The sequence below is a fragment of the Chlorocebus sabaeus genome, chromosome 15 (assembly GCF_047675955.1).
Source record: "Chlorocebus sabaeus isolate Y175 chromosome 15, mChlSab1.0.hap1, whole genome shotgun sequence".
NCBI classification, from domain to species: Eukaryota; Metazoa; Chordata; class Mammalia; order Primates; family Cercopithecidae; genus Chlorocebus; species Chlorocebus sabaeus.
The window spans coordinates 49,405,940-49,415,336 of NC_132918.1; the positions used below are offsets into that span (position 1 = coordinate 49,405,940).

At 48.6% G+C, this 9,397-nt stretch overlaps 1 long non-coding RNA gene across 1 annotated transcript; it reads left to right on the top strand.

Moving 5' to 3' along the window:
* The first annotated feature begins 271 nt into the window (after window positions 1-271).
* LOC140713544 (uncharacterized) lies at window positions 272-4,292 on the top strand. Its single transcript, XR_012095658.1, has 3 exons — window positions 272-379; window positions 2,496-2,593; window positions 4,070-4,292. It is a non-coding gene; the product is annotated as an uncharacterized lncRNA (long non-coding RNA).
* The last annotated feature ends 5,105 nt before the right edge of the window (window positions 4,293-9,397 follow it).

The following is a 9,397-nucleotide window of genomic DNA, read 5'->3' on the forward strand; positions in this document are numbered from 1 at the left end:
GGCTCAGAAAGAGAAAAACCAAATGCAAAGTGGTGCATTCCCGGGCTGATCACAGTCAGAGCTGTGTTAATGGCCAAGCTAAATGCAACCACTGTACCTTAGAAGAGTCAGGAGGAAGAGAAAAGAATTTATCTGCCAGCTCCCTCCTGCCTCCTCTCTCTCATTGGTCAATTTCAAGCCCCTGCGCCTGCACTTCCAGATTGTGCCACCTGGCTGTCAGCGCAGCCGCTGCGGGAGCAGATCTCAGTTCCTGACGGAGTGCTTCAGCGGAGTCTGGAGGTGATGGAGATGCAGGCATCATGGAAGGAACAAGGCCATGCTGGAGCACTGCCTGCATGCCACGGAGGCCAAACGAGGTGACGGGCATGGCTAAGATGAGGTGGGTGACAGGTGTCTTCAGTGAGTAAGCAGCTGACAGCCCAGGAGACGGGCAGGAGGCAGATAGATTAGTTGGATTTCTTAGCTGTGTGGCCACTGGTGTGTTAGTTTGTGAGTTCCGAGTGTCAGTCCAAGTTGACCCACTGTCAGGGGAAGCTCCAGGGTTGGCATGTGGAGAGATAATGAATTTCTGTAGTCCCCAAGGAAGAGGTTGGGTGGATAATCTGTTTCATAGTGAGTGAAAGAAAATGTGCTATTTTATGGAAGAGTAGAAATACTTGGACTGATGCTCTGCAAGCATCAATATGGATAAATATTTTGAGCTTTTCCCTAAACCTTCCTTCTTGAGGATGAAAGAGTTAATTTCTCTGAGCCTTTCCCTGTCATGTTTTGGAATGTAACTGACCTGTTTCTAATCATGGGTATTTTTTGCCCCTTCTCTCTCCGTTCCTTTTGAAGAGGAATGTAAGTTACTAGGTAGTTTTTTGGCTCCTTGAAAAGCTCATTGCAGACCACTCTTTAAGAACGGCCGAGCAGTGATTATAGTACATCAACAGCATGAAGTATTGTATGGCCCTCTAAAGAACCAATGAGAAGTGGAAAAAGTTCAGAAGTAATGTGGAAAATATTTATCAAACGGTCTGATGTGGGGAAAAATAGAACCATGACAGATAGACACAGTGACTTCAGCTATGCTAAACATGTGCACGCATGACCAGCACTGGAACGGGGACTTCAGAGATGTTAAAATGGCTGTGGAGCGTTTGGTCGGATGTGGTGGGATTTGGTGCCATGCCAAGGTTAAGTGGTTCCAGGGCCAGAGTGCTCTGAGTTCAAATCCTGCCTCCCACATTTGTCGTTTTGGGAATACAGCTCACCTACTCAGAGCCTCAGCCTCCCAGTTTTTACTTTGTAGATTAAAATGACAGATTAAGCTTGTGGCATTTACTAGGCTCAGTAAGCAGTACGGATTGTCTTTACTGGAGAAGAATTTTTAAAGTATTGTTACAAAGTAGTTGTAATAACTTAAAGGCTGTTAATAATAGTACGTGTTAGGCCTGGCACAGTGGCTCACACCTGTAATCCCAGCACTTTAAGAGGCCAAGGCGGGCAGATCACCTGAGATCATGAGTTCAAGATCAGCCTGACCAATATGATGAAAACCTGTCTCTACTAAAAATACAAAAATTAGCCAGACATAGTGGCATGCGCCTGTAATCCCAGCTACTCGGGAGGCTGAGACAGGAAAATCGCATGAACCCTGGAGGCAGAGGTTGCAGTGAGCCAAGATTGTGCCATTGCACTCCATCCTGGGAAACAAGAGTGAAACTCCATCTCAAAAAAAAAAAAAAAAAGACATGTTCATTGCAGAAAGTTTTAGCAATACATAAAAATAAAAAATATTTTAAAAATTTCACTTGTAATCATGCCATCCAGAAATGGCCACAGTTTAACAACTTAGAGCGCAGATCTGTGAACCTGGTTCAAGTCCTGGGTCTGCCTACTGCCCCTCACGAAATTACTTAGTGTCCCGGAGACTAAGGTTCCTCCTCTGGAAAATGGGTCCAATAATATCTACTGAAAAGATTGTGTGAGTGTTCAAATAATATGATGTTTGTAAAATGCTCAGCCTGCCAGATAACAAATGCTCAAATTGTTGATTATCAATATTAATGTTGATACAGAGAAGAGACATTCGTTCCCTGCCCCTCATACAAACGCCTGCACCATTCACCGTGGAATATCTTTTATGTCTCTTTTGATGTTAACAGCGCACAACAAAAATCTGTATGATTCAAACTCAGTCAGGAAGAAGAGGAACTCTGGCAGATATGTGACCAGTTTCTCGAAGCAACAGAATTTTTATTTTTTAAGCTTTGTTAAGGCACTGTTGACATATAATAAACTGTTCATATTTAAGTGTATAGTTGGATAAGTTTTGACATATGGACCACTCATAAAAATGTAGGGGAGGAAAAGTATCTTTTCTTTACCCATTCTAGGTCCATGGCGGAGGCCCCATAATAAAATGCAGACTAGGAAAAAAAAGTGTATCAATTTATTTATTTATTTATTTATTTATTTATTTATGATGGAGTTTCTCTCTTGTCGCCCAGGCTGGAGTGCAGTGGTGCGATCTCGGCTCACCGCAACCACCACCTTCTGGGTTCAAGCGATTCTCCTGCCTCAGCCTCCCGAGTAGCTGCGATTACAGGTGCGCACCACCATGCCTGGCTAATTTTTGTATTTTTAGTAGAGACGGGGGTTTCACCGTGTTGGCCAGGCTGGTCTCGAACTCCTGACCTCAGGTGATCCGCCTACCTTGGCCTCCCAAAGTGCTGGAATGACAGGCACGAGCCACCACATTTGGCCTTCAATTTATTTTATATAAATTCTACACGACACAAGAGTCTTCATAATGAAATGAAGACCAGAAGAAAAGTTAAACTTGCATATTTTTACACCGACTTTGAGGAAGAGTAGACAGTCATGGAGGAATATAATTGAACAAAGGTGTGATCTACTGGTGATGAATTGGGAGGGATTTAGCAAGGCCTGTTTGCTCAGGTTCTTCTCTGTGACCCCATGATTTCAGAGATAAGGAGGCTCCTTTTCTCCAAGTATAGGAAGGGCAACTCTCAAGTGAGTGTCTTGTGACCTGCTTTGGTGGAAGGTCAGAAAATCCCTCCTAGGTTTTATGACTCTTAGGGACAAACGGCCCCAAAAGCTTCTTGGGACTGCCGACACGTCCCCCAAACCTCTCCGTGCTGCCCACCCCTCCACCTAACGCTCTGCGACTCTTCTCCGTGCCGCCCACCCTTCCCCCTGAGCCCCTTTACATTTCTAAGCCCCTATCTAGGCACCAGGCGCCACGGTGAAGCCAGCAGGCTTTACTTATCAGGGCTTGCTGCGATAAGCAAACCCCAATTACAAACCATCTGGACCGCACAGGGGGAGGTCGTGGGAAGCATAAACAAACTTTACCTCCACCTGTAAATTCCTGCTGTTCATCTAGCTGCTACCATAAACGTCACAAAGTGATATGTGACAAAATTAAACAGCAAACCACCCTGGAACGTGGCCATACCAAAGAACTCCCTCAAACTCCCCTCCCCAGTATAAACTCCTCATTATGTAAGCACAGGACTGCTTCCTCTGAATGTGATGGAGCAGCCCCGTTCAATAAACGTACTCGCCTGACTTTGGGTCTATTCTTCCTTTCTCTCGGCTGACCTTACAATGACCTGCTTCAGGAGAGACAGATGGAGAAAGGGGAATGCGACTGTTTTCTGAAATTCTTTCAGCTTAAAATAATTCAATATGCCAACGTACTGAAACTGTCATTGCAAAATTGTAATTGAGACAGTGGAAGAGACCTGACCTAATCAACTCCATCTTGCTTCTAACCTCCAACCTGTCCTTGTTCATTCCTGGGTGTAAGCTGAACTTTGGGAGGAACTTAGTTTATGGTTTAAAACAAAGATAATAACAGGCCTTTCCCAAGGCAAACCCCCTTCTTGCCTGGGGACTAGACTGCCTTTGTAGGACTAACAAATTAGCCAAAAGATTAGAAATTATGGTTTAGGAGTCATGTAGCTGGGGGCTGCAAGATTTTGACCCTTCCCAAAGTGCAGCTGGAGATAACATCACTATTGTAAAATCTAAGATCACTGTTTAAGATATTTTGCAGTCTCTGCACTTGATGGATCAGCTGATGCCATCCAGATCGATAAACTGGCTCATCCAATCTTGTGGCCCCCACCCAGGAACTGACTCAGCGCAAGAAGACATAGGGAGCTTCAACTCCCTATGATTACCCTCCGACCCAACCAGTCAGCCCTCCTGAGTCACTGGCTGCCCCCAACCCACCAAATTATCCTTAAAAACTCCTATCCCCAAATGCTTGGGGAGCCTGATTTGAGTAATAATAAAACTCTGGTCTCCTGCACAGCCAACTCTGTGTGAATTACTCTTTCTCTATTGCAATTCCCCTGTCTTGATAAATTGGCTATGTCTAGGCAGTGGGTAGGGGGAACCTGTTGGGTGGTTATGTGTCTGGAATTTATTCCTTCCAGTGGGTTCTTGGTCCCAGGAGTGAAGCCACAGACCTTCGCAGTGAGTGTTACAGCTCTTAAAGGTGGTGCGTCCGGAATTGTTTGCTCCTCCCAGTGGGTTCCTGGTCCCGCTGACTTCAGGAGTGAAGCCGCAGACCTTTGCAGTGAGTGTCACAGCTCATGAAGGTAGTGCGGACCCAGAGAATGAGCAGCAGCAAGATATATTGTGAAGGGCGAAAGAACAAAGCTTCCACAGCATGGAAGGGGACCTGAGCGGGTTGCTATGGCTGGCTCAGGTGGCCAGCTTTTATTCTCTTATTTGGCCCTGCCCATGTCCTGCTGATTGCTCCATTTTACAGAGTGCTGATTAGTTCATTTTACAGAGTGCTGATTGGTGTGTTTACAATCCTTTAGCTAGACAGAAAAGTTCTCCAAGTCCCCACTTGACCCAGGAAGTCTAATGCCATATTTTGGGAGTAGTTTGTCCTGAATCCCATCAAAACCCCATCACCACAATTAAGACACTGAGCATCTCCTTCACCTCCCAAATTTCTTGGACCCCTTGTAATCCCTCCCCCAAGACAATCACTGCTATCACTCACTATAGATTAGTCTTCACTTTCTAGAATTTTATGCAAATAAGTCACACAGCAGGTACTCTTGTTAGTCCAGCAATTATTAATTATTTTACTCTGAATAATGGTGCTGAGATTCACCCCTCCTGTTACATGTACCTGTTATGCATTTCTTTTTTTTTTTTTTTTTTGAGATGGAATCTTGATCTGTCACCCAGGCTGGAGTTCAGTGGTGTGATCTCGGCTCACTGCAACCTCTGCCTCCTGGGTTCCAACCATTCTCCTGCCTCGGGCTCCCGAGTAGCTGGGATTACAGGTGCACGCCACCACGCCTGGCTACTTTTTTCACTTTTAGTAGAGACAGGGTTTCACCATGTTGGCCAAGCTGGTTTTGAACTCCTGAGCTTGTGATCCACCCGCCTCGGCCTCCCAAAGTGCAGGATTACAGGCGTGAGCCACTGGGCCCGGCCTGTTAACGCATTTCTTTATCTTGCAGGGTCGGAGCACACATCCAACCTCAGGATCAAGCTCTCGTTAAGTGGGTGTTTAGGAGGCTGTTCTTCTTTTCTGCCCTGTCACCCCAGGACACAGAGCACCTTCTTTTCTCTTACACTGAGTGCATGAGTCATGCAGGTCAATGTGATTCTTAGGCAGGAAGTTTATGGCGGCCACGGTGGGGATCTGCACTGATGGATTCTTCCTAAGGGGCTGGCTCCAGACAAGATCAGAGGCTTGAGTTCAGAGAGCTACACCTGGTTTCTCAGCTCCTCCAGGAGGCAGAGAAACAAGGGAAAACTGAGGCCCAGAAAAGGCAGTATAATTTGAGATTGTTGGGCCAGGCACCCTCTGCTAGGACTGCCTTCGTTCCCCACTGGACTGACCTTGCATTTTATAGAGATGCCCCAAGCGTTGTCACCTAAAAAACAAGGATTTATCGTTGAAGTCTTCTTAATTAGAAGGGAATGTCTACATTATTTACCAATTAACTCCTCGCTCCTCCTCAGGGGCAGTGCTTTAGCCCCAGGGTTCTATAATCACATACAAAATATTTCCACTATTACGATGCTCATTCAAAAATAAATATCAGCACCCCCACAGATGTTTCCTTATTTGCTGAAGGAAAAAGAAGATAAACACAGTTATTGTGATTCACAATATTTGTGTAAAAGGCACCACACTAGAGCCTTCCCAAGTACTCCCAACAATAATATTTTGGGAACTTTAATTTTTTATCTTGGGTGGCTCCATGCCACTTGGATTCAGCTCGGGGCTCCCCCCCAATGTTAACACCTACGGTAAGTCAGAGGAGGCTTGCAGGACAACCTGGTGCTTCCAGGAATTGCCTGTGCCCCCAGAGGCAGGCGGCCGATTTCCCTTTGGCAGCAGGTGTCAGGGAGGTCTACAGCACCTGGTGACCTCTCCAGATCCACTCGGAGGGTGCTAAAAGCAGGGGTTCTCCAACTTGAGTAACCATCAGAATCACCTGGAGGGCCTGTGAAGCAGATGGCTCGGGCTCACCCTGCAGTGGCTGACTCATCTGCGCTGGGGCCTGGAAAGATGCATTTTTTTTTTTTTTTTTTTTTTGACAGAATCTGGTTCTGTCGCCCAGGTTGGAGTGCAGTGGTGCGATCTCAGCTCACTGCAACCTCCGCCTCCCGGGTTCAAGTGATTCTCCTGCCTCAGCCTCCTGAGTAGCTGGGACTACAGGCATGTGCCACCATGCCCCGCTAAAGTTTTTTGTATTTTTAGTAGCGATGAGGTTTCACCATGTTGGCCAGGATAGTCTCGATCTCTTGACCTCGGGATCCGCCTGCCTCAGCCTCCCAAAGTGCTGAGATTGCAGGTGTGAGCCACCGTGCCCGGCCGGAAAGATGCATTTTTAGCAGGTGCCCAGGTAATGCCGATGCTGCTGGTCTTGGGACCACACTTGGAGAACCACTGGTCTAATATTTCTCTTTCTTTCCAAAGCTCCCTAAAATGTTAACTCTCAGATGGGAAACTGATTTGCAGAATCTGAGAAGAGACCCTCCATCTCCCAGGGATTGCACTGAAATAGGGGGTTTAAGGAGGGCGGGTGAAAAAGGCCACTCTGGCTGATCCCCAGGCGCTGAGTGAAGGGGTTGTTTCAAGCGTCAAGAATCTGCCTGGTACCTGAAAATTTCCTGGAAGGTACTCAGATGTGGTCACTCCGTGGGATGACCGTGCTGGAGAGGATTATCCTGGATTCTCTGTGGCTGTCTGAACTTGGATATTGGGAGACTGTCCTTAAACTTTTACGTATCTGAGCCCAGTCAGTTTTTGAGACTGAGCCACAGAGAGGAGGGAGTCTGAGGCCTGACTTTGGCCCCTAGCCTGCCCAGATCCGCAGGACTGGGCAGAACACTGTCAGTGAATGAGGATTAGAAACAAGTGTCCAGTGAGCCTGAGGCCTGGGCCTGGAGGTGCAGGGACAGTGGGCTCGTCAGGAGTCTACACTGAGGGAGGAGCAGAGCAGAGTGTAGGGAAATGAGGGTGGAGGTGGCTTCTGAGCTTGGGAAGGCAGGGGTGACTCAGGGCCCATCTGGCACAGTGCCCTGTGTCTGGGCCCAGTCTAGGTCTGGTGCTGGGAAGCATTTCACCAGGGCATGTGCAGGATGGACCTCAGGGCTCCAGGCCGGGTGATGCACCTGTTCCCCTGGGCTCTGGCTGGGCCCCTGCTGACGTCTCACGTGGCTGTCCTCCACACCTCCTACTGGGTCCATTCAGACCCCAGAGGGGCGCGCTCCTGGGCTGTCTGGTGTCAGACATGGCATCTTTGAGGTGGGCTGTGGGTCAGACATCACAGGTGCCTGCCACGATGCTTCCTGTTTCCTCATCCAGCTTCCCCATTCCTGGTCCTCCAGGTTCCCTTCTGGGCCCCTGCATTCAGAGGCTGGTCAGTGGCGCCATCGCATCCTGTGACTCTGCGCTTCCTCCTCAGTAGTAGCTGAGCCTCCCACAGAGGCACTGAGCATGCGCTAACCTGCCTTCAAGTTTTCTAAGCCTTGCACTTAGGCTTCCACCTGCTGGCCTGATGAGTTGGACTGTTCTGGGCCATACCTTCCTTGTTGGGATGGCCACTTACCCTTTCTGGGCAGCAGACTCTCCCTCGGTGTCAGGATGTTGTGAGGATTATGTAAGAGAGTGCTCATGAAATGCATATGAATGCCCTCTGCATTAGCCCGTATCTCTGCTTCTAGAACTCTGGTCCACTTTGACCCCAGTGTCTGGCACCTGAACCTTGCCTGTGCCTGGTGATCTGGACCGTGGCCTGTATGCTGGCAGAATTGTGCCCTGAGGCAGAGCCAGGTGAGGCTAGAAGGGTGGACTAGGCTCTTTCCCCAAGGTCATGAAAGTTTAGATGACATGGGAATTTGAAAAAGAGTCAAAGATGCTCTTCAAATATGATTCTTGGAATGTGAAAATATTCAAAATGAGGGTTTTTGAACTGCAAGGAATGGAGGGGGCCCTTCTACTCTGAGGTGTGACTCATCCTGCTATATGGAGTAGAGCCCCTCCCCTCCCCTTCCCTTTTCTTCCCTCCCCTCCCCCTCCCCTCTCCTCTCTTTTCTTTTCTTTTTTCTTTTATTGAGACCAAGTCTCCCTCTGTAGCCCAGGTTGGAGTGCAGTGGCGCGATCTCGGTTCACCGCAACCTCCGCCTCCTGGGTTCAAGCGATTCTCCTGCCTCAGCCTCCACCCAGTTAATTTTTTGTATTTTTAGTAGAGACAGTGTTTCACCATGTTGGCGAGGCTGGTCTCAAACTCCCAACCTCAGGTGATCCACCTGCCTCAGTCTCCCAAAGTGCTAGGATTACAGGCATGAGCCACTGTGCCTGGCCCCATCTTTTCTATTAGAAGAGTTTAAAGGGTCCCTGGAGGCTGTCGTGAAGCCACTCTTCACCCCATTACGTTTTCAAATGGGAGAGAGCAGACGGCCATAGTGGTGACCCCTTGCACGGACTTAGATTTAGGGCCCCAGAGAATAATGACTGCCCGGAACACAGGTGTCCTCCTTTACCACCAGCTTCACACTTCCTGAGGGAGGCAGGGGCCTTAGTCTCCAATTTCCAGAGAAAGGAATGGAGACTGGGTGAGCACGGGACTTGCCTAAGGGGACATGACAGCAAGAAAAGGAACCTAGGGCCCTGACTCCAGCTTCCAGGCTCTGAGACGCGTCCACACCGAGGTGATTCCAATGATGGAGCAAAGGCTGGGTGCCCAGTGAGTCTCCTGAGAGAGGCCTCTTGGGGCCAAGTCCTCACTGAGGCTGGGCGGGGAGGCCCTGCTGGAGGGAGGGAGGAAGGAGGGGCCCATGGGACAGGGGAGGGCCGGGAAAGGGAGGTTGGGGCTACCTTGGGCCTGCTTGGGGT